Source organism: Papaver somniferum, chromosome 7 (genome assembly GCF_003573695.1).
Source record: "Papaver somniferum cultivar HN1 chromosome 7, ASM357369v1, whole genome shotgun sequence".
Taxonomy (NCBI): domain Eukaryota; kingdom Viridiplantae; phylum Streptophyta; class Magnoliopsida; order Ranunculales; family Papaveraceae; genus Papaver; species Papaver somniferum.
The window spans coordinates 233987765-234014011 of NC_039364.1; the positions used below are offsets into that span (position 1 = coordinate 233987765).

Sequence of the window (26247 nt, forward strand, 5' to 3'; positions counted from 1 at the left end):
TTTTCATTATGGATAACGATTATTACATGAAACTAGGTGGAATCCTAACACGCTAGGCTCCAACGACATACTACTACATTAATTGAACAGGTTGCTGTGCTAGTCTACCAGCGGGTAACTAAGCTAGACGATCTTCCGCAGGTCACCATTAATATGGATCGCCCCTTATGGTCCCGGAAAACTCAGCAGTAGGGTTCGTAACCAAGAAGATGCTCAACGCGGTTCACAAGTAGTTCGCAAACATCGTTAAGTACGAGTATCGAACAAATCATAAAAAATATCAATTTATAAACCATTGAAGCAACCTACCTTAACTTTTTCCACATAAAACAAGATCATAAATACATTTAAGTATCAAATATTAGAGCTGGGCATAAAATCAGAATCAATAAGTTCATCCAAACCAAAGAGTTTACACGAACAAATCATTCTAAACCACTTACTCTAAAAACAATACCATGGGCATCATTTAAGATAAAAAATTAGCAAATTTCATCATTTTAGAAACTAGAAAAGGCATGATTTCATACAAAATCCATTATCAAAAAGAATGTATTCAATAGCTTAAAGAACTAGAGACGCAAATACAAAAGAGAATGTTTCTGAAATTTCAGATGCATAGCCTATTTTCAAAGAATTCTGTAGAATTCGTTACTGAGTGAAATCAAGTGTTTCTTGGCTAGTTTTGGAGATTAAAAGAAAAGATTTTATATAAAATTATATTGAAAATTAGTGAGTTTCACATCTGTGTCAAAGTACCTCAGAAAAACTGGACAGAACTTACGTTTTTAGAAATTGCAGTTTCGGAAGTCTACATTCAAAAATTTGTACAAAATTTATTAGCCAGCAGAATTCAACAAATTTGGTTTCGTTGGAAAGATTATAAAGACCACATTGACATAAAATTGATAAGAAAAGGTAATCAGTATAGAAGTGTATTCAAAGATCTCACTAAGACATGACAAAATTCAAGTTGTCCTGAAATTTCAGTTTCAACAATCTATATTCAAAAATTCATGGAAAATTCATTACTAAATGAAATTCAGTGAATTTGGTACCGTTAGAAATCCAAGAAACTTAAATTTGATATAAAAATTATAACCAATAGTAATAAGGTACAAAGATATGTCTAAATATCATAATAAAACAGGACAACTACACAGTTTTTCAAAAACTCCAGTTTTGCTAGTCTGCACATCAAAAATTCATGTAAAACTCATCGTACATCGGAATTCAGAAAACTTGGTCTTGTTAGAAATCTGAGTGAATTATCTAAAATAATAAAAATAACATGAGAAGGTTTTGAGATACATATCTGTACGAAAACATCTCGACAAACAGGACAACTGTAATACCCGGTATTTTTGTAATAACATTTTAGGTAGCCAAATATAGCGCATACTGTATAATTTTCTATTATAAGCCCAGTATATATTTTAAATAAAAGAAACTATGCGTTTTTGGGACCTCCGCGCTCCCTGGTTGGAACCTCTAAGGGGTCCAAATGGCTTGGACTTGAGCAGGCTGAAAAAAGACATCCAACCTTGGCAAGAACGGCGTTCTGCGGAATATATGACCCATGCTCCTTTAGGTTCCTTAAATAGTTACTTAGCCCATATAATTATTAAGTGTGATATTTAAAAATAATGTTTGACTTTTAAGTTTTATTAATAGAAGTGAAATGTATGTAAATAGTTAGAATACATTTATTTACTAAAATAAAGTGAATTCTAGTAATTAGTTAATTTATTATGTATATTTCTCACATGATGCCTAAATATTGTATTTGATGAATTTATTATGAAATTGATAAATGAAAGTATTTAGACGTATTTTAGAAAATAAGAAGAAGAAAAGTTTCAATTTGTAACGTAGATAATTTAAAGCAAACACAAATAACATTTAAGGTTATTATGATTTTAGTGCATGTACTTATTATGGATTAGTGAAAATAAAAATTAAAATGCATGAAGCCTAACAATTAATTTTATTTAATAGTATTGCATGTGCATGGAAGTATTGGTGGAAAATGATAGAATTTTCTTGTTTGATGCGTTATACATAGAGAATTAAGAAAGAGAAAGAAAATGAATTAATTAATTTTTTCTTTGAAGAGGGTTAATTGAGTATGAGTATAAATATGTACTTGCATCCTTGAAAAGGCTAGATGTACCACATGCTTGTAAGGCCATATACCCTTCTTCGTTCTTTCATTGTCCCTTTGATAAATATCTTTGCTAACTAATAGACTCCATCATAGCTGCCTGTCATATATTTATTATGTAGATCATTTGGTAATAATATTATGGAGTAGAAGAAATATGTTGTTGTATGGATGATTTATTGGTTATATTGGAGTATAAAACTGTGAGATGCTAAATTAAAATTAAGGTAGGTTTACTTGACCATTCTCTTGGGGTGCTTTATTTATTTACTGATTTCAACATCCAATTTTGAATTGTGTGAAATAATCCCGAAATGTGTATATTTTCTATGAACCAAATTTATATGATGTATGAAGTCTGCAGTTTGTAAAGCTTATTCTTATTTGCATAAATGCTTGAAAGGAATTCATCATTATTTCTTTATCGTTTGTTGCTATGCAATGGCTGCTAGTATTTTAAGAGTGATTTTATGATAAAATATATATGATTGTTTGAAAGGCGGGGCACGGACCGAGGATACTCGTGCAACTTGTCGGAATGATCCCGACAAGCGGATTGGCAGGGCACGAACTGAGGAAACTCGTGCAACTTGTCGGAATGACCCCGATAAGCGGACTGGCAGGGCACGAACTGAGAAAACTCGTGCAACTTTATAATATTGTGAACTCATGTGGTTGAAACTGAATTGTTTGATTCGTTGAAAATGTTATTGGAATCGTGAGCTTCTTTATCGAATATGTAATTGAATCCTTGAAGTTGTGTTCATATGTCCGTTTTTTTTTCGTGATTGTTTTATGTATCTTTTGAAGGATGGGAAAGTATGCCTATTGAGCCGTCAACTCACCCCAATTGACTTTTTTCGCAGATTTATTAAATGGTGGAAGTGTAACTTATGGATTGGTGACCATGTTGTTCTTGTTAATATTATTTGATGTGTAATTTAATTTTAATATTTTATTGAAAATGTTGTTAATGGACTTATATACTTAATCATAGTCATGTATAATAATAACTTTTCAAGCTTAGTGAAACAACTATAAAAAAAGAATAAACTTTTAAGTCTCTTTCGGACCCGTAAAGCTTCGAGTTCGGATCCCTAAATGGATTTGACCCTGGTCCGGAACTCGGGGTGTTACAACAGCAATACCCTTTTTTTTGGAAATTTAAGTTTCTTTTCACAAACACATGATGTGCTATGCTAGAAACTCTATTGAAGACTTGGTTTTGAGAAAACTCAGAACTTTAATGAATACCCAATACTCCATTTAACAAAATGAATGAATAACAAGTTCATTTAAAAGTTAAATTGTTCATGGAGAAATAATAAAACTAGGGAAAGTACTTTGAATTGAAGTGCATGCAAAAAATCATTACCCAATGAATATTGAAAGAACCCAAGGATGCAATTACATGTAAAACGATTTAAATTTGAAACTAAGAGAAAACCCTTAATTCTTCATGAACCCTAAAATCAGATTGAAGAACAATCACAAATACGTTTTGAACATCTCTAATTCATCACATAAAACATCATAAGAGCATAAAAAAGCTTAAAAACCATTGATTATGGAATTAGAGAATCAAAAATCATGAAAATTAATTCAAAAAAATTTCAAAGATGATTTTCCCCACTTTTTTAGCAACAATAGAAACTCCAAGGCAACCAATCCAAATTAAGCTACCAAACGGTTGTTAAATTAAGCTTCCAAAATCAAGTTTTCTGTGATGGAAATTTCTATTTTATTCTTTGTTGTATGATGAATGAAAAGAATGAAAGAGATGGTTTTTGAGATAATATCACGGGGAAATGTTTATTAAAGAAGGTAAAAGGTCAAAAATACACTTCTTGCAATTTTTACTCGACACATAGTCGAGGCAGGTGTCGTTTTACCCAAACCTGGGTTTAAAAACCCTATTAACGTTCGTGCACGCTAAGGGCAGGCTCACACAAAGAGAAATATAATTTCTCAAGCAATACACAACCAGGATTCACGCTCCACATTGCGCTATTTCTAGTCTTCCAATCCAAATGGATTGGGTTCGCACCCTAATATATTATTAAAAAGTATGCGGGTATTACAGATCTACACTAGGGTCTTAAGAAAAACTCTCTAGATCTAGGATTTGAGAAGAAGAAGGAGAAGAAAGAAATGAAGAAGATAAGTTTTATTATTCATGAAAAAAACTATACAAGAGTCTGTCTTTTAACAACAGTCACAGAAATAACGTGATTAAAACACGTAATAAACACACGATTGCATAATAATTACTAAAGGCACTAGGCACCTTGCTAACCACTATCAACAGGTCATCCCTTAACCAAACTAATGGACGAATCACTACACATACCAAAAAGAACATTGACTTTGTGTTTCAATCGATTGATTTCATCAGCCTGGATTCTAACGAGTTTTAGAATCATTGTACTCTCTTTGGATGCTTCCTTTTCTACTTAAGAGTCAGACTCGTAGGTAAGATAATCAGGATAACACTTGTGAATGCAAGTCTGTTTCGTTAGAACACTAGGTTCATCTATATTCGAGATTGACAAATCTTTATCTTTAATATATTTCATAGAAACAAAACTTTTGTTTCTGATGATGCGTTTTTCAGAGATAACACTACTGTCCATAGAGTCAGATTTCTACAAACACAGACTTATAAGGTCTTAAACATGTTTGCCTGCTCTGATACCAATTAAAAAAGCGGGGGTTTAACAACCACACCGAATATTTCGTTTAGGCAATTTGTATGGACAACTCCAATAAAACTTCAAGAGTATCAACTAGACAGTCAGACTCAATCTTTAGAAAAGTATATCAAAGAGTTATATATAAATTTCTCAATTCTATCTGCAATCAAACATATAGGAATTTGCGAGCCCGATTGAATAAGAGAAATAAATTGGAAGGTATCACAAACCAATATCCAAGTGTCAATCAATTCAATCAATAACCAAAGGCCGGATTCAAGAACTGATTGAACTTACGCATAATTTGTGATATTTCAATTATATAGAAAATATAATGCGGAAAAGAAATAACACAGACACCAGAATTTTATTAACGAGGAAATCACAAATGCAGAAAAACCTCGGGACCTAGTCCAACTTTGAACACCACACTATATTAAGCCGCTACAGACTACAAGTTAACTTCGGACTGGAATGTAGTTGAGCTCTAGTCAATCTTACATTGATCAAGGTACAGTTGCGCTCCCTATGTCTCTGAACCCAAGCAGGATTCTACGCACTTGATTCCCTTAGCTAATCTCACCCATGACTAAGAGTTGCTACGACCTAAAGTCGAAGACTTGATAAACAAATCCGGCTCACACAGAAAAGTCTATTGAAATAGATAAATCTGTCTCCTACAAAAATACATATGAGTTTTATTCCGTCTTGTGATTAATCAAGGTGCACAAGAACCAATTGATAAACCAGACTCAAATCCCCGAAGAACACCTAAGGATTATCAATCGCCTCACAATAATATTAATCGTATGGAAGCGAAACAAGATATTATGGAATCACAAACGATGAGACGGAGATGTTTGTGACTTCTTTTTATCTTACATATCGGAAATGAATCTCGAGCAAATCTTAGAGAATATAATATTCAATAGATAGAACAAAGTAAGATCAGAATATGTAGCTACAGAGAAAATAATTGGGTCTGGCTTCACAATCCCAATGAAGTCTTTAAGTCGTTAACCTATGAGGGTTTTAGGAAAAATATAGGTTAAAGGAGAATCGAATCTAGTCGCAACTAGTATCACAAAGGAGGTGTGGGGATTAAGTTTCCCTGTTGTTAGAGTTCTCCTTTTGATAGTCTTCAAGTCAGGGTTTGATAGGTTTGGAACAAAGCAATCAATATTCACTGTTAGATGAAACCTGATCTAAGATCCAAGCTAAGTTTGCTTGAAACCAAAGCAACAAATTCCATTATTAGATGGACTTAACTTGTTACACATACATGAAATGTATTTTCATTTAGCTATGGGTAACCTTACGTAAACATGTACACTGGGTTGGCTCAACAATAGTTTACCGAAGTTAGCCAGATGAACACTTTCATATCAACCTTATTCATCTTAACCACAACTAGTTCAAATGAATAAAATGAAACTAGTTATAAAGTTATTCAATTGTTTATATTCTCATAAAAGTATACGACACATAATTGAAGAAAAATCGATTTGAATCACCTGAATCAATTCAAGAACATTTTATTCATGGTTTTCAAAAGATTGCATTCCTTATTATATAAATTTATTAAGTCATGTCACAGGCGATTCTAGAACATAATCCACTCAAGTATGCAACCATGTACGCATACCTAAATATCCGGAATTGGAATGTGTTCGATAGTACGCAAATGGGTACATATACTGTCACACATCCAAACTTAAGTTAAAACCAGTATGCTTAAGGGTACGCATACTATAGTTCCAGGACTTCAACTGACGTCGCCAGTACACGTACGAGTACGCATGTTAAAGCTCCCGGACTTTACCTGACTTTGCCAGTACGCATACGGGTATGCATACTACATCGATCTTGGATCAACACATATGCAAGTACACATATTATGCCTATAGTCCAATTATGGTTAAGTGTTATAAACTCCATTTCAATCATTGAAATATTCTTAGAATACGATAATAAATGTCTCACACAAACTATCTTCAAAGCAATTCTCAAGTGATTGAATAATCAATACGAAACATTCCGAGTGTACATCAAATGACTGTCTCACTAAAATCATGTTACCAGGCGATTTCACATGATTAAGTTTTTATTTTCATCAAGAATATAAGATGAACTTGGTTAAAGCTAAAGCTTACAAACACATAATATTTCAAGAAATATGTAAGCGAGCTAAACTCAGCTCGAAATATCAAATGTGTATAAATCGAATACTGTACAATTACACGAATTTTGTCTCAGATAGGAGATAAAGTAGAAATAGACTTCTGAGTGATAGATGAGTTTCAGTCTCCACATACCTTTTGTTGATGAAGTTCCGCAATCTCTACTTAGTAGTTCTTCGTCTTCAATTGATGAACGCCATGAAGTTTAAATCACAAGTAGACATTCTATCCTAGTCCGAGACATAGCTATAAGTAGACTAGAAATAAGGACTTATAATTTTGATCACTAAACTTGACAAACAAGCTTGAGATAGCAACGCTTGCGAGTTTGACTGAACAGTGCTCTAACAGAGATGGATGCATGCACCTTCAACCAAATACCCTTCCTTATATATATCTTATTGAGATTTCTAAAACTCAAAGTTGGTGAGCACTTTGATATGCTTGCTTCACTATTCATGGAAGTTTGCCATGTATCTTTGAATAACGCAACATCATGGTGGTATTTCCTTCTCTGCCTGACGACCAACTTGAATATTGCACTTTCCTGGTCTCCAGCTGGTATGAAGCATGATTATAGTGCAACTTTTGTCTTGGCCAAGATGCCCTAAACATACAATATATACTTGAGGTTAAGTTTCACCTCATGCCAATGACAAACCTTTAAACATGAGCCACGCGAAAAATGCAGATGCTACAAGTAGTCATAACATCTACAACACAATCCATAAGATGACTAGTAATAAGCCATTTAAGAATTGAGTCTTTAATACCTATGTTGGAGTCTACGTCTTGTAAGACATATTGACCAGTTCGAATGACAGCCCAAACAAATCTTGAGAAAGAACAATACTAGATAATTATTTTCACTAATTTCGTAAATTCCAGATTCAGGCATGATGTTATAGTTTCTTAAATTCCAGAGTCAGACATTTTGCAAACATCATCCCAGTCGTGATTGTACCTAGCTAGCTTGCACTTAAACCTTGTTCTTTTTTATAAATAGGTGAATCTTCAGCCGACTCCCCAAACAAATCTTGAGAAAGAACAATACTAGATAATTATTTTCACTAATTTCGTAAATTACAGATTCAGGCATGATGTTATAGTTTCTTAAATTCCAGAGTCAGACATTTTGCAAACATCATCCCAGTCGTGATTGTACCTAGCTAGCTTGCACTTAAACCTTGTTCTTTTTTATAAATAGGTGAATCTTCAGCCGACTCGATCCACAGATGTAACACTAAATGAAATAAATACATACAAAGGAAGGGTCCCTTCGTACTTTTATTATCACACTATCTCACACGTTGTATGTCAGTTTTGCGAATAAAAATCAAACCGCAACGTATTTGAAGCTAATATTTTGGGAATATGCTACTATCATATATCTCTACGCTCCTACAAAAAATGAGTATATTCCGAGATGTATAACACCACCATCTATTACTTTGAAAACGAGCCGCTGAAAATCAAAGGAATTCTGGCCGTCGAAATTATGGTTGGTAGAATGTGAGTTTTATATTTCGAAATGTGGTCATTTTTAACAAGGCATATAAAGCTTGATAAGAGGTACATATCTTCAAAATATTAACTTAAAACCCGTTACAATTTAATTTTTGATCAAAATAAATGACGTCCATCGTGTGCGATAGCGTAATAATTAAAGTGGGAAGGAATCCCCTCTCTTGCGTAAATAGATGAATCGGTAAGCCGACTTGAAAAATTGGGTGAATCGACAATCCATGGCATTAACCTCCTCTGGGTCCTAATCCGTGCCCAAAACACCTAAGCGGCTTTGGAAAAACAAAGGGAAACTCCTTAATCCGGATGACACAATTTCAACCAATAGGAAAAAACCGTATTACTTTATTATTATTAATAGGGATCAAAGATTTCTTCCATTTCTCAAATTTTTCCTTCCGAAAACAAAACAGCATCTCAGACGATTCAATGGAGACGATCAAATTCAAGTCAATTCCTGAACTCCTTCCACCCAAAATTTCTTCTGTGAATCGAAGCATTACCTATGAAGCTGAAGAAGAAGAAGAAGTATTGGAAGATCAAGAGGTTACTGTCATGAAGAAGAAGAAGATGAAATTGAAGAAGAAGAAGAATTTCAGTCTGAATCCTCTCAAATTTATGGGAGATTCTCTCTTGTCATCTGTTCATGGGGAACTTTCGGTGTTCAATAACAGTTTTTCCACAGCAATTTCAAAAGCTGATCATGCTATTAGGGTTGCTGAAGAAGGAGTTAGGGTTGCTAAAGAAGGGGTGAAAGTTGGTGATAGTCTTGCGTTTTGGTTTAGGGGGTTGGTGGTAACAGTTGCCGTTATTGCTGGTGTTCATTTTGTTAGGTCTGCTCCTCCTCCCCCTCCTCCTCGTCCCAATGTTTAGGGTTCATGGTCTAATTAGAAAATTGTTAGGGATTTACAGTGGGGATTAGGGATTTACAGTGGGGATTACATTAACTTTTGGTGGGTATAATTTTTGATGGGTATAATTTGGAAATTATTAGGGTTTTATAATGGGAAAGTGATATGATGTGATGTGAACGAAGAAACAAACTACATGAATATAAATTTTAACTTTATCAATTGTTATCTATTATTGCTTTCCATTTCCAATTTTATTAAGCTGGATGTTGATTTGTTCCTGTGTATGCTTAGTTTATGATTATCTGTAAGTTTCTCCTTAGAATTTGTTGTGTCATTGAAGAACTGTAATGTGTTCATTATACATAGGAAAAGGAAATACTAAATTCACTAATCATGGAAAGATGTTGGAGCAGTACCATAGTAAGTTCTCTGTATAGTCAATTTGGAGTATGACTTGCTTGTAAGTTCTCATTAGAGGTCATGTTTCTAGGGTGGAGGTTGCCAGCTAAATGGCTAGCTCATAGCTGCAAACCTACCCTGCTTGGCGTTTAGGGGTAGATTTTATTTGCTTCTGAAACAAATGCAGACAACTGTAACCAATCAGCTGTAGTGAATGCGACAATGTGTGCATGTATGACATATTTGCTTGTCTTATTCATCGGAGGGTCACAATCAATACTGTTGCTGATGTATGCAAGAAACTCTCATTCGATGCTTTGTCACATTTCATGGTTGTTGTTCCTGTTTTGTGCAATCTTCTTCAGTATGAGGACCAAAAGGTAACCATGATTCTCCTATGCAACTCAATCCGGATCTTTCTCTTGAAACTGCTTTAACACTTCTTGCGTCGTCTGGATTTCACAGATTGTTCCAAATGTAGTTGTTTGATTATAATAACGGAGGCAATCAGCGACTCTCTTAAGATGGTGGGTCAACTTTGCGATCAAGATTTATCCAGCAAGTAATACCTCTTACAGCCTTGGCTAGTCAAACCAGCTTCAACCAGTGAATCTATGGTGTATGTCAGCGCCGACCTTTTATTTCATAATGTATACTAGCAAAATGTTATTGCTGATTCTTGACTTCATTTCTACATTATGTATATGCAGCCTCTAATTGGGCTTCTTTGGAGACTTGCATCTGGTTCTGCTATGGCTGTCAAGATGCTTTTTCAGCAAAAAGAAAGGTGCATATTGAAGAATATTTTATCAAGCTATGACACCTCACACATCAAAGCCTCTTCCCTTGTGGGTGGTGATGCAAACTCCAACCAGGTTCCCATTCCACTTTTGAAAGCCGACTTTTCAGGGTTTAAGTTGCAACTGTCTTCTAGCTTAACTATTGAGGAAACCAGTAAGAATGCCTTAGGTTAATTTACGCATCTTGTAAATCCATTACTGTGCTATTCCCAGTCATGTCTAAATTGCAAATGTGCATATTTCAGTCTGTATTCAGTCCTGCATTGCTGGTTTTAAACATTTTAAAATTTTTGAGCTAGCTACTTGTGATTATTGCAAAACTGACATTTTCTCTATAGACATATTTTTTCAGGTAACTGCAGTCCTGAAATTGCTTAATGTTCTTCTTCCTCCTGCAGAAGGATATCTAAAGGATCAACCTGAACTTCTGAGGCGTTTTTGTAGACATGATTCCTGCTTTGGCGGGGGTCAGTTCTTCTCCTTCTTTCTTGTTTCCTAATTCTGTATAATTTGGTTTTACTCTGTAGTGTTCGTTTTCTTTAATCATTCCGAGCTGTAACATGATCTTCCTTCGTTTTGCAGGTTGTAAATGGTGATGCAAATCTACAAGCCTGTGATGGATGAGTTTCTGTAATCTATTCCAACTAAGCATGCCAGTGCGCATCTGTGCTTAAAGGGTTCATTTCGTAAAGGAAGAGTGAGATATTTTTGTAATGACTCTTTAGATGCTGTGATTATTGAGACCGTTACCTCTTTCAATGCTGTTGAAAGATATTTGTGGCTCCATGTCAACGCCAGGAGAAATGACGCTCAGACAACATCTGCTGTAGATATGCAAGCGAATTAAAAGATGTATTGATCCTTTTCTCCCTCTTGCACACTGACGCAATTTTTTGATTCTGCTGAAAACTGCATTTTCTGTCCCTCTCTTTTAACGTAGACAGGTAACTCATGCGTTGACCACACATTTTCTGTTATAGGATTCCAAAAAGCCTGAGGAGCAGTCTTCCCCAGAGGTTAAAGCCACCCCTAAAAGAAGTCAGTTGGTGTTAAGTTTTCAGAATAAAGTATCTTAAAACTTTTTTTTCATCAGTAGTTATTTTGAGCTTGAGAAATTATATATACATCTACAACCCTCTCAGTTGGTGCCTTCATTTTCCTATCCAGCGAGTTCCTCTGTTTTGCTTCTGCTGCCAAAGAACATCATGGATCATGTAGTGTTGATGATCGCCATCAGAAGTTGATATTTTCTGTAGATGGAAGAAAGCTGGATCAAGCAATTCCGTAATTACAAGTGAAGGAAGAAAATGATGTGGCAAAAACTTTTGGTACGAAGTGTATAGTATACCATTTAAGAAGGCTGCTGAAGTAAAGGCAAGTAGTACCGAGTCCACTGCCTTGTTGGAACTTAAATTTCTATTTTGCAAAGTTATTCAGGGGAGGTTTACTCTGCTCTGGTCTGCTGACAGAACTTGCGTATAATCTGGAGAAGGCGGATCCGCTGTACGAGATTATTTTGCTTCTGGAAATTTTGGAGTCATATATAAACAAGTTAACTTGTCATCTGACGTCTCCAGAAAGATAACAGCTCTAGCCCCTTCTATTTCACAAGAAGACCAAAGTCTCAGCCAGATATCTAGGTACCAGACCCATGATAATCTAGGTAATGATTGGCAGCTTGTGCGAGTTAACCCAACCTTCAGCAACAGTGATTTAACCATGGAAGAAGCTGAAAAAGTTTCGATTGCAGAGAATCCCAGCCACCCTGCTGCTGCTGGAGATCAATCAAGCTATGCAGATCACTCTAAAACTTTTTATACTAGTGTCTCAATTTTATTTTGTTCTTCAATTCCTTCTTCGATTCACACTGATATTATAAACTCTAGTGTTTCTTATTGTTTATTGCGTACATTAAGTGATTCTGATAGTCTTAAGGTTGTTACTGTTTTCAACCCTCCCAAGTATAATCTGAGATTTCATCCTATTTGTTTTCCGCATACTATTAGGAAAGAAATAGACAGGAAGATATCTTTCTTTTTGTTGTTTGGTTGCAATACTGGAGAAATGAAAGTCCTTTCTCGGAATGTCCAAGGTTATGGAAATAAGGATACTAGGAACTACATGAAAGACATCATTAAATCAAATGACCCAGATATTATATTCTTGTGTGAGACTACCATCAAAAAAAATGGAAAGACAACCATTGAATTTCCCTAATGTTTGGTACCTAAATCCGGTAGGAGTTGGAGGTGGTTCTTGCCTGTTGTGGAAAGATGGTATTAGTCTTAGAGTTATAGAAGCTAGTTTAAATATGAGCAACTGTCTAGTACAATTTGATGCTAGAGGGGGAAAAACCCTGTTGTCCTGTATTTATGGAGCTCTTGGTGATTTTAACTTTGTTTTGTGTAATGAAGAAAAGCAGGGTGGATTGCAATCTCCCAAACTCGGTTAGACTACTTTGGAAATCTTGTGAGGTCAGTAGGTCTTTCAGATATCGGCTACTCAGATAACCCTTTTACTTGGTCCAATAAAAGACAAGGAAATGAATTAAATTTAGACAGAGTGTTTGCTAATGATGTCTGGTTTCAATTTTTTCCTAATTCTATAGTCTATCAATTTGATGCCTTTGGGTAGTGACCATGTACCAATTATGCTGGCTAGTACTAAATCGATAGGTATAGCTAAGAAGCCTTTTAGGTTTAATAAATGCATGCTTAGGGATGATTCCTGTAAACAGATTGTGGCCAGACACTGGATACATGACACTCAAAGCTCCCATGCTTTCAAACATTCCAAATCCTTATCTTATGTTAAACTTGGTCTTAGAGATTGGTCTAATAGAGAGATGAGGGATTTTAATATGCTTATTAGGGGTACTAAAGCTGAAATTGAAAGGGTTACAAATCTTCCTCATACGACGTCAAATTCTGAGTTGTTATCAGATCTTAATGCTAAATTAAAATACTGGTACGATATTGAACATGATTATTGGAGTCAAAGAAGCCATGATGAGAACTTAGTCTTTGGGGACACTAATACTAGATACTTTCATGAAAGGGCCAACTGTAGGAGAAGAAAGACTCATATAAAAACTCTTCAAAATATTATGGGCATCTGGCTAACTGATAGACACAAAATAGCTTCCGAGTTAACCACTCATTTCTCAAAAATGAGTATATCTACTAAGCCTAGTATCCCTCCCGACTTTATGGAAGATATCCCAGCCCGTGTTTGTAATGAGGATAATCTGAGGTTATTAGCCATTCCTAGTAGTGAGGAAATCAGAGATGTCGTTTTTAGAATGAAACCATGGACCTCTCCGGGTCCGGATGGGTTTCCACCTGGTTTCTACCAGAAAATGCGGGATATTGTTGGAAATGACACTGTCTGTAGGTACAGGCTGTTTTTCACTCTTAAGTATATCCTTAAGCAATGTAATCATAACTTCATTTCTTTGATTCCTAAAGTTACTTATCCTAGGAATGCTTCTGAATTCAGACCTTTAAGTCTATGCAGTACATATACCAAATTGTGTCAAAGATAATTTCTAATAGACTAAGGCCTATCTTGAACAAAATCATTAGTCCTTTCCAAGCAGCTTTTCTGCAAGGAAGACAAATGTCGGATAACATTGTCTTAGCACATGAATTGGTAGATACTATGAAGAAGAATGAAACTAAGAAGAAAGGGTTGATGGCAATAAATTAGACATGTCTAAAGCCTTTGGTCGTGTCAAGTGGTGTTTTGTTATTCACTCTTTACTTAAGCTTGGTTTTCATGAAGATTTTTGCAGAATAATTGAGCAGTGTATCTCAAAAATTTCTACTTCAGTGTTGCTAAATGGATCTCCAGTTGACATCTTTTATCTTGAGAGGGGACTTCGTCAAGGAGATCCGCTCAGTCCCTACCTTTTTTTCTCTGCATGGAATTTTTTTCCAAGTGTCTGTTGATGGCTGAGAGTAAAGGTCTTCTTCATGGCATAAAGGTTACCCCTGACTGTCCCCCAATTAGTCATTTATTCTTTGCAGACGATTGGCTGATTTTCCTAAATGCCAAGTATAATGAAGCTAGATTGTTGCATGATATTATAGGGAAGTTCAGTAGTCTGTCTGGTCAATCTATTAATTTTGAGAAAACGGGGTTGGCTTTTAGTCCTAAAACCGATAATAGAGTTAAAAATGACATTGCTAATATTCTAAGTATTAAAAGAATGGGATTGCAGGATAAATAATTAGGAGTCCCTTTACTTTTACAAAGAAACAAAACGGTGTCTTTTAAACCTCTATTAGGAAAATCAGAGATAAACTGGGTATTTGGAAACCAAATTAAGCATCTAAATTTAGCTGGTAAAGCCGTCATGTCACACACTGTCCTAGGAACTTTAGCATCTCACCGTATGGCTGTGTTTCTATGCCAAAGGAACTTACTAAAAAAATGGATTCGTATCAGATGAGATTCTGGTGGAACCAAGATCATGAGTCTAGAAGGCTAATCCTGAGGAAATGGGACTTTGTTGCTATTCCCAAAAAATTTGGTGGTCTGAATTTTAAAAAGTCTGATATTTTTAATATTGGTTTGCTTGCTAGGCTGGCTTGGCGAATGTTAGAGAAACCTGATGCTCCTTGGGCCATAATTCTAAGACATAAATATTTCATGATCATAGATCCGCTTACATATGACCTTACACTCATGGCCCCTGGATTCGGAGGGGAATCAGGTAAGGTTTAGAGATTGTTAAATCAAATTACTGTTGGGAAGTAGGCGATGGTGCTAGAATTAATGTCTGGAAACATAAATGGGTAACTAAACTAGATCGTACAGTGGATACTAGTAGATAGTCTATGAGTATTAAGAAGGTAAACAATGAAACTAAAGCATGGAACGTTGATTTGCTTGAGGCCCTTTTTGATGATCAGACTGTTGGAAAAATTACTCAAATTAGGATTCCGTTTTAGGGGAGTGATAGAATTAGATGGACTCAGACTTCTAATGGTTGTTTCAGTGTAAAATATGCTTATAGGTATATCCTTAATAGTAGATTGGATTTTGCTACTGTTTCTAATACTCAATTCCCTTGGAACAGGTTCTGGCAGGTTAAGTTTCCACAAAAAATTCTCTTTTTCTTATGGAAATGTATTCAGGAATGTATCCCAGTTAGAAACCGTATTCATAAGGTCATGAGGAACATAGATAATTCCTGTCCCTTTTGTAAGAACCATCCTGAAACAGCTCAACATTTATTTGTGGACTGTAGTTATGCTAGATAGATCTGGTATTCTCTAGATCCTGATTTCAATAACAGAATTCAAAATAAAAATTTGCTTGTTTGGTTTAGTGAATGGTTTGTGATATTTCCTGGTGGAAATGCTCAGATGCAGAAACATATTTAATTTGCATAATCATCTTATACCTGGGGGATAGTACTTTGGCATATATGGACATCAAGGTGTCAATTAGTGTTTGATAATCATCTTATATCTGTTTCAGCGTTAACTTCGCAGCTTACCAAGTACATAGCTGACTAGGAAAGGAATATGCTTACACTGACAGATAATAGTCAGATGGTGAATGACAGGGTTAACAGAAAGATTCGATGGACTCCCCCTAACAGTCCTTTTATGAAGATTAATTTTGATGCTAGTTTCAAATATACATAAAATAAATGTGGCTTGGGGACTAACCATGAGATCTGATGCAGGTGAATGCAAGGGGACAACAAGCATTCCTCTGACATCTTTTGACGAGGAGCAGGCTGAAGCTTTAGGTACATTACACGCAGTCTTATGGGCTAAGGAAAGCAACATTGAACATCTACATCTGGAAGGGGACAACATCAATGTAGTGGCTGCGCTGAATGGTTCACCTATGGCAGTAACATGGACTACCAATTCAGTTATAAATGATAGTTTATTTCTTTCTTTTTTTTTCTTTTTTTTTTTTAATTCTTGGAAATATAGTTATGTTCCAAGGGAAGCAAATGAAACGGTCCATCTATTAGCCAAGGAAGCTTATAACGCTCCCAACAGTCTTTTTAGGTCTCTAGTTGATTTTGATTTCCCGTGTGGTTAAATTCCTCTTTAGAGGAAGTCAATGTCGTTTGATCTTTCAATTAGTGAAGCTTCTTTTCCTAGTAAAAAATAAAAATAAAAATTGTTACAATAACAAGCAACGAAGAACCTTCACGTAGCAGCAGCAGAAATCAAACATCCCTCTATACAGGTCTCCTACCTCTTATTTACTTCATGTGTCTAGATGAATTGCAGGGTCCAAATGGTGAATTTCCTTGATGCAAATCTTTACAATTTTTAATTGACTGTTTACAGTTTCAGAATGACTTCTAGACGCGACATAATGACTTCTAGAAACAAAAAAAAATTAACCTTTTGTAAAGCAAAAATATTTTGTTTTTGACTTCTGCTTCTGGAAAAGTAAAAACACTTCCACTTCCGGTTCCAAATATAATGAAAGTAGAAAATAGCATACAGTCCTAGAAATAATAGATTAGAGAGAGTCTAATCCAATTAACCCAGTCAATTGTTTGTTTGGTCCTATTTGAAAATATAAATTATCATTTGGTCATAAAAATTATTATTTGGTCCTAGGATGGACAATACCCACGCGGGATGATGTCATCAATGATGTCACAGTCCTTTAATAGTGTCAAAAATACCCTTTTTTCTTTTTTTCTCTCTGTTAATAAAAATAAATAAATAACTTAAAACTTAAATTTTTTTTGAACCATATGTCCGACGATAGCTTTCCAACGAGTACCATAGTCGCTATGTTTCTGAACTTTTAATTTTTGCCTTATTTTTTAGCTATAAAATGAACTATATACGAGTTCATTTCTTGTAACAGTTTATTCCAGAAATGAAGTCCATATAAAAACCTAAAAAAACAGACTTCATTCCAGAAATGAAGTCTATATAAAAACCTAAGAAAAACAGACTTCATTGCATAAATGAAGTCCATATAGAAACATACTTCATATTTCTGGAATGAAGTCCATATAAAAACAGACTTCATTTCTACTTCATTTTATAGCTAAAAAATAAGGCAAAAATTAAAAGCTCCGAAACATAACGACAATGGTACTCGTTGGAAAGCTATCATCGAGGGCTTTCCAAATATATAAAATTTATCATTTTTGGACATATGGTTCAAAAGATATTTAAGTTTTTATTTATTTATTTTTATTAAGAGAGAGAAAAAAGATTTAAAAAAGAGAATGTGTAATTTAGATATTTTAATATTTTTAAATAATTATGGACCAAATGAAAAAGATGATTTTCTGAAAGGACCACCTACAAAAAACCAAAGGATATTTTTCCCATAATGAAACCCCAAAAAAGAGTGTGGCTTTAAATGGGAAAAACTTATCTTATATTTATTTTAGATTGCTTAAAATCTAGTTATTTTTTGATGAGTGGGACTTTTAGGACCTTTAAAACAACTGATTTTCCATTGTGACTACAATATTTTATTGAAGAGGAAAATATTGGATAAACAAAATTCTATTTTTTTATATAAAAAATGGTCTAAGAGTTAGAACTCCAAAGGCGTCATTATCCATATACAAAAAATCCATCAGAACAAAAGTAACACAAAAACCTCAAAAAACGAAAGTAACACAAAAATCCCAAAAAATTTGATGAAACCAATTTTGAAATTTGGGGTTTTTGTATCAATTTTATTTAAAATGGAGTTTTAATAGATTCCAACAGGATTTTTGTACCACGAATTTGGTCACCTTGAATTTTTATGACTAATTTTGTATAAAAAAGATCTTATTCTTTAACGTGATCTTTTATTATATCACGTGTTGCCTACTAAATAAATGGTAAATTTCTAAGTCATTGTAAACTCAAACATCTGCTTGTTGAGTGATAAAATAATTGTCATATTTCTATTACATTCTACTACAGGATTTTGTGCACAAAGGTTATATCTTTGTTTTGGGATACTAATTTACTCATAGGTACGTTTTTAGTATAACATGAGGAAACTAAACATGAAGTTTCCATGTCCAGTTCATGGAGATTATATGAGTATCATGTTTTCTTTTTAACTTAAAAGGTTGATGTATAAAAGAAAATGTAATAAAGTACAAGACCCCCATTTTAATGATTACAATAGGTCATGCTCGTAGCACTAAATCAAAACAATCTTACAAAAATTGTTATATGGAATGTATAACTACTTTCCAGTGAGTTATCAATTCTCTAAAAGTTAAAGCACCAAACCATTTGTGATGGCCTCCCCAAATATAGATAAGGTTTTTAATCTCCTTTATGTTTCTTCTTCTCCTTTAGGACGTTTATAAGCCACAACTCTTTCGTTTCTTTCGTTCCAGAGAGCCCAACAAACTGCAAATATGATCAAAGGCCATATCTTTCTTTCCCTATTTCTTCCTTGTCTACATTTCCAGGCTTGCAATTGCATGGTTATTGTGCCTCCTTGAACCCATCTAAGATTATAACCATTGATGAAATGTGACCAAACTTTATGAGAGTACTTACAATACAATAGTAAATGATCTACTGATTCTGGATGAGAGTTGCAAAGTGAACAAGTTGCAGTTTGAATTTGACAGCCTCTTCTGAGCAAGTTATCCACTATAGGAATGGCATTTTGAGCAGTAGCCCACATGAAATATTGAATTTTTGGCGGCACAAACTGCACCGATATGCAGGAGTAAGGAACTGCATTCACTGATTCTGGTAACTGCTCAATTATCCAGTTGTAACAAAGTTGGGCTTTAAAGCCTCCTGGAGTATTAAAAATGAGATCATCTTCTGCAGCATCATTAAGATCTGGTGGAGATCCCAAGACTGCAAATAACTGGAGCATCTCTGGGATTTCTTGTTGTGTGAGATTTCTTATTAGCTGGAGATTCCATGCCTCATTAGTCACCATCTCTTGAAGTAAAGCATCTTTCTTTGTTGCCAGCTTAAAGATATTTGGGAATTTAACTTTCAGTGTTTGATCACATGTCCACTTATCCCACCAAAAATTAACTGCTTTACTATTATTGATCTCCAGGGTAGTAATATGCTCTACTATGTGATTTTTTTAATATTCTTCCACATGCCTTTACCCTGTGGTTTGGAGGAATCTTTAACCCATAAAGAGTCTGATTTGTATGCATTTTTTCTTGAATAACTCTTCTCCAGAGTTGCTTCTTTTCTTTTGAGAATCTCCAAGACCATTTTGAGAGTAATACTTTGTTGTAGGTCTCAAGTTTCTGATTCCCAATCCTCCATTCTTCTTTGGAAAATTGATTCTATCCCATGCTATCCAATTAATTTTCCTTTTATCAACTGAAGATCCCCATAGAAAATATCTCATAATTTGGTTTAACTTCTTTTCTACACTTGCAGGCATTTGGAAAATAGACATGTAGTAAACAAGAAGACTGGATAGAGAGGTTTTAATGAGCAATACCCTTCCTGATTTAGTGAAGAATTTTCTTCTCCATGGAGCTAGTTTCTTTTGAAAATTTTCAATAATTGAATCCCAAATGGCACTACATCTAGAGTTTGCTCCAATAGACATGCCCAAGTATTTTAAAGGAAGAGACTCCACTCTGCACTTCAAAATGTCAGTAATAACTTGAACCTTATGATATTCTCCAATGCTTATGATTGCACTTTTGCTATAGTTTACCCTCAAGCCAGTTAGAGCTTCAAATATCTGCAAAAGGATAAAGATATTAATTTTCAGCTTCTTCAGTGCCATCAAGAAACACAAGGATATCATCTGCAAATTAGAGGTGGGAAATTTGAGTGGAATTGACGGAGAATCCTGAGATCATATTTAGCTGAACTACATTCTTCATTAATTTGGAGAAGATTTCTGCCACTAGTATAAACAAAAAAGGAGATAATGGGTCTCCTTGTCTCAATCCTTTTTGTGGCTTGAACTTTGGAGTGGAGCTGCCATTGATTAAGAGAGAATGTTGGGCAGTGGTAACACATCACCCAATCCATTTGATCCATTTATTTCAAATCCTGAGCTTTGCAAAACACTGCTTATTGTGTGCCAGCTTACATTGTCAAATGCCTTTTGAATATCCAGTTTGCAAAGAATGCCAGGATTTTTTGACTTGAATCTAGAGTCTATCAATTCTCCAGCAATTAAAATTCCATCCAGGATTTGCTTGTATTCAATGAATGCCCTTTGATTTTCAGATATTAACTTTGGTAGCACTTTCTTGAACCTCTGAGTAAGTGTCTTTGAGATTACTTTTTAGACACTACTGATTAATCTAATGAGTCTGAAATCTTGAGGAGACCCTACTTGTTCTTTTTTAGGAATTAAGCTGATGAAAGAGCAGTTCAACCTCCAATCAATCTTTTGTTGAGTTTCAAATTCCTTTATGACATTCATGAAATAATTTTTGATGACAGGCCAAGCAAATTTATAGAATTCCATGTTATATCCATCTGGTCCAGGTGACTTGTTGTTCTTAAATTGCTTGATAACATCCCAAACTTCTTCTTCAGTTATTGGATTATCAAGTTATGTACTTTCCTCTGGAGTAATTTTGGTGAAGTAATCTGCATTCATTTGTGGTCTGACAGGATGCTTGTCCTGAAAAAGATTTGAGAAGTAATTTGATATTTATTCTCTGATGTTAGCTTGACAAAAATCATCTTCCCGATTGATGACCAGCTTTTGAATTGTGTTTCTTCTTCTCCTTCCCTTGGCCAATGTATGGAAGTATTTAGCATTTGCATCACTCTCTTTAAAATGCCGAGTCTTAGCTCTGGCCAACCATTTTATAGCATTGTCAATGTTGATTTGCTTGAGTTTTTCTCTCATTTCAGTTCTTTCTATGAATTGTTGCACAATTAGTGCTCCTGTTTCTTCCAACATGTTCAGTGCATTGATGAGGCTTGTCAATTCTTATTTTTTAGTTTCCTGCTGCCCATATGTTTCTCTGCTCCATTTATTGAGAATTGTTTTTATGTTTTGAAGTTTTTTTCGCTAGAATGAAGCTTGGAGATCCTGTGAATTTGAGTGTACTCCACCAAATGGCCAAATTGGGCATAAAATCTGGATGGGAAAACCAAAAACTTTCCACTCTAAAAGGAGGTTTTGTTGTGGGTATATTTGAGGTGGTAAGTAATATTGCTGAGTGATTAGAGAGAGTTATAGACAGAACAGTTTGGGTTAATAGTGGGAATTTACCTTCAAATTGTCGAGAAACCACCACTCTATCCAACCTGCGAAGTAAAGGATCATGATTCATGTGAATAAGCCTCCATTGAGTGGACTATCCACTAATGCATGTTCTTCCATGTATTCATTAAAGAGTCTACTGTTTCTTCTAGAACCTCCGGGTTTGTTCCTTTCACATCTTCTTCTGGTAGCATTAAAGTCACCTCTTATGCAGCAATGCTCACTGGCCCAGCCTGTGAAGTCTTCGATTTCTTCCCGAAATTCCCATCTTTCCCAATATGTGCAAGGAGAGTACACATTGGTAACACACCATTCATAGTTGTCTTGCTTGCATTTGAGTTTTTGAGAGAGGGTATTGGGACCAACCAATTCCTCAGTGCATTCATACACATTGTCATCCAAAATAGTGAGTAGACCTCCTGATAGTCCTTTAGATGGAATATCTCTCAACTGATGATGCTCATTGCCCCATATGTTCTTCACCCACCAATCATTCATTTTCATCATATGTGTTTCTTGTAGCATACACACATTTGGCTTCACTTTTTTGATAAGATATTTAAGACCATCCATTTTATCAATAGATGTTAAACCTCGCATGTTCCATATAAGAATTTTAATATCCATTCAAACCATCTGTTCTCAAATTCACCGCATCCTCATAAATTTCAGTATCACAATTCTTTTCTTCAGTAGATTTAATATGATAATTTGTTGTAACTATGTCTGTGTATAGTGCTCTGGCTTGTTCTTCATGAGCCCCAAAATTGGCCCCAACTTTCTTGTTGCTTCCATGATCATGTCCACTGTATTATGGATATCATTAATTCTCATAATCTCTCTATTAAGAGTTTGAGATCTTTGAGGCGTTTCTAATACCATTTCCACATGGAGTTTGAGATCTTGTTGTCTAGATGAGTGCTTTCGTTGCTGGGAATTAATGAGCTTTGAGTAACCGCTGTCTCTGGAGATTTTTCTTTCAATTTTGCATTTCTGAAATAACGGTTAACAAAATCTTTGACTGTAGCTGTTTTTTCTTGACCATTCTTCGATTGGCCGATGTTGACCTTTTTTTGAAAGCTGTTGAATAATTGAGTAATTGTCTTGGGTGCAAATATCTCTTTAGAGTGATGTCCTTCTTCCACGTGGTTTCTTCGTGTCCATTTATTTTGTTCGTTTGAAAGGTATTGTTGTTGACTCTGACAGGCTTTTCAAAATTTGAAATTGAAGGATGAGGATAACGTTGAGCTGCTTTTACCTTTATCCAGCTGTTGTAGTATTTTCCGGTAAGAATTAACGGTGACACGTTTCACCGGTTGATAATCGTAATCCCATTCAATAGCTAATACCCAATCCATGCCTAACAGAGAAATGTTGATTGCTGCGGGAATGTCTTGAGCTAAGCACTTTACCCTTAATCTGCAGCACCCTTGGATTTTTTGAATTGTCTCAGCATCAACTTCTGCAGTCCTCCCATGAACTCACCAATTTTTTCAAAAGAATCTTTGGACCATAATTGTACTGGAAGACCTTTGAATTTGATCCAATTTTGCATCTGTGATAGAGATCTATGATTTATTGTTACATCATCAGAGATCCATCTTTTTACTTCAATGCTAGTGTCACCGTATTTCCGGTTGCCATAAACTGTTCCATTTATAGTCATTTTATGGTTGAAAATAAACCATATTATCATCAATGACTGTTATCTTCAAGTATCTATCCCATTTAAAGGGAAAGGCCTGGCCTAAACAAGATAAGGGTTCGGATTTCATCACCGTTCCCTTCTTTCCCGTTTTAGGAAAACAAAACCTAACGCGAACCCAAGCTTTAAAATCTGATTAGAAAGAGACCTATATGGTATCGAGCTTGTTAGGAAAATTTTTCGAAGAATATTGGTCACTTTTTTAAGCAATTTCAAAGTTCATGATGACTTCTGGGAGTTGAAACAAGCCGCCTAGTAACACCGGTGAGGCCTTGGGTATCAAAGATCCATTGAGCTTCCCTCGCCTCAGTTTCATCTCACATTATCTCGGATTGATCCAGAGGGGTTGCTCAAACTGTAACGAATTCCCCTTCGAGAGATAGAATCTGGTCTAGAAACAATCTAAGTGGAGCCATCATGCTTTTTGTTTTCGAGAAATCTTTAGGTTTGCTTTGGTGGAGTCGAGTCGTCCTTGTTTGTGATTGTATAGAATCCCTCTGTAGTTTATATTTCTTCGGTGATGAATCCTTTTGAGAAGACGCCACCTGCGATGACGTTGCGAGAATATATGTCTAGAAATTCTCGTTATCAAGAGACGTCTTCAGAAATGACTCTTGGTGAATATATGCGTGGACAGCGATATATGGATACTCCAACTTTTATTGAGGAATCACCTCTAACGATCTATGAGAAATATTATAAACATAGACCATGTAGTTGGGAACAAAGCTTGAGAATTCGTGAATATCAAAAATTATATTGTGATGATGATGATGAGGAGGATAGTGTTGATAATGATAATGATATTTCTAGTTCAAATCCAAATAATTTTAATAATTATTTACCTATTTAAAAGGAAGGGGATTTGACTAGAAATACCACCGTTTTAGACGATGATTATGAAGCCGATGATGGTTTAGAGGAACCATTTTATCTTGAGAGCACTGTTTTCGAGTCAAACGATTTAGAAACAGTAGTCTTAGATGAACTTGTAGAGATTAGTGAGGATGAACCTGACTTAGAAAAATCAATTGCCGACCTAGAAATTAGGGAGGTTATAACCAGTCTATCTAGAGACGCCGAAAACTCTAAGTTTGGGGGTGATTATCATTCTCCATTTGCATTAACTCTTAAAAAGATCCCTCACTTGGGACTTGACATCAATGCCTCACCCATCTTACGAGACTATCTTCGTACTCGTTTTCCCGAACCTAATAATATTCAACACGAGTCTCAACTATTAAAAACCCATCCTCTGGTTGATGAGGTTAGTCCAGGCAATAATGCCAAGATTGACTTTGTTTTCCCACCAAAAACTTTTCTACCAATTGTGGGAACATATAAATTTCAGATGTGTCAATTATTTTTTGAGACTAAACCTAATTACTTTAGGAGATTAGGGTCGACACATCTGTTTAAGGAAGACCACCACTCTCTTTGTGGTCAGATGTATAAGTCAAATCTGATTGACTTTAAGGATCCCCAATTATTCAGGTTATTATTATTTTTAATTGAGTTTTTCCAGACTTTTAAACCTGAACTGTTGGATCTTACCTTTAAGGAAGACTATCACTCTCTGGCTTGTGGCAGTCTCCTTTTGTCAGCTCTTTTTGGTTTTAAAGACCCACAGTTATTCCGGTTACTGTTATACGGTTCGAGTTGACTAAACCTTTTCTAAGTCTGGCTGAAGACTTTAAACTTAGCATTTCTTGGGAGGTAACCCAATCTCATGCAACCCGGTAATATCCTTCCTTAACTCTTTTGCTTCGAATAATAACCGTTTCTCCTTGTTCATGCTTTTAATTTTATCTTTAAAACATTGAGGACAATGTTAGATTTAAGTTTGGGGGTATTGGGAGAAACTTTTTAGTTGCATAATAAATAAACTCCAGAGCCTAGAAATTTATGCTTATTTAGGATGGCACTAACCAATCTAAGTGAATGGAAGCATTTTGGTTTTAGGAGTTGAGGAACCAATCTGACTAGATGGAAACGTCTAAAGAGTCTATTCATAAAAGCACAGAGCTCAGGTGTTAGAAATAACATGATAGTTTCGCCATATCTTGTCGAGTCCTTTTCACTTTCTATTTTTACTTTTCTTTTTCAAGTGATTTGGTGGGGCACACGATTCAAGTTGTTACCTTTGCTAGGGTGAAATAGAGTGACTGAGTTACCTTTTGAAAAAAAAAAAAAATTAGACCAGACTAGTAGACCAATCGGAATAAATACTAACACTTGGATAGCAATATGTGCGTGTTCTCCCTATCTCCGTCGCCTAAACAAGCGTGGAATGCAGGATCCACGGGAATCACCATGTAATCTGCTGACAAGAAACATGCGCTTCGGTCCACAAGGTCCAATCATGTTGTTAGTTCTTAAATAAATGTGTTTTTAATAAAGTCGACCACTGGTACCCTTGTATATGCCAGTTGTGTTGACCTAGAGTTAGGATTATTAACCACTGGTTCCCTTGTATATGCCAGTGTGTTAATATTAGTCAGACTGGTATCTCAGTCATTTAGGTTATTTTCACCTTGGCAGAGGCCTTCAGACAGATATGGGAAACACCGTTCACTTTTCAACCATCTACATTTTTCTTTTTCCATCTTCTTAATCTTTTCATGTGATTAGTCTGACTCCGAGTATGATGTCCATCGTGAAACTATCTTAGTAGAGCTCTGTCACTTATATGAATTTTAGTATGCTTGAGTGTGCAAACTCGTGTACATCAATTGGAATTGCGC

The 26247-nt window shown here is 35.2% G+C and overlaps 1 long non-coding RNA gene across 1 annotated transcript; it reads left to right on the top strand.

The window, feature by feature from the left end:
- The first annotated feature begins 10222 nt into the window (after positions 1–10222).
- Positions 10223–12595, top strand: LOC113299864. Its single transcript, XR_003335229.1, has 6 exons — positions 10223–10433; positions 10525–10689; positions 11013–11081; positions 11197–11466; positions 11595–11652; positions 11782–12595. It is a non-coding gene; the product is annotated as an uncharacterized LOC113299864 (long non-coding RNA).
- The last annotated feature ends 13652 nt before the right edge of the window (positions 12596–26247 follow it).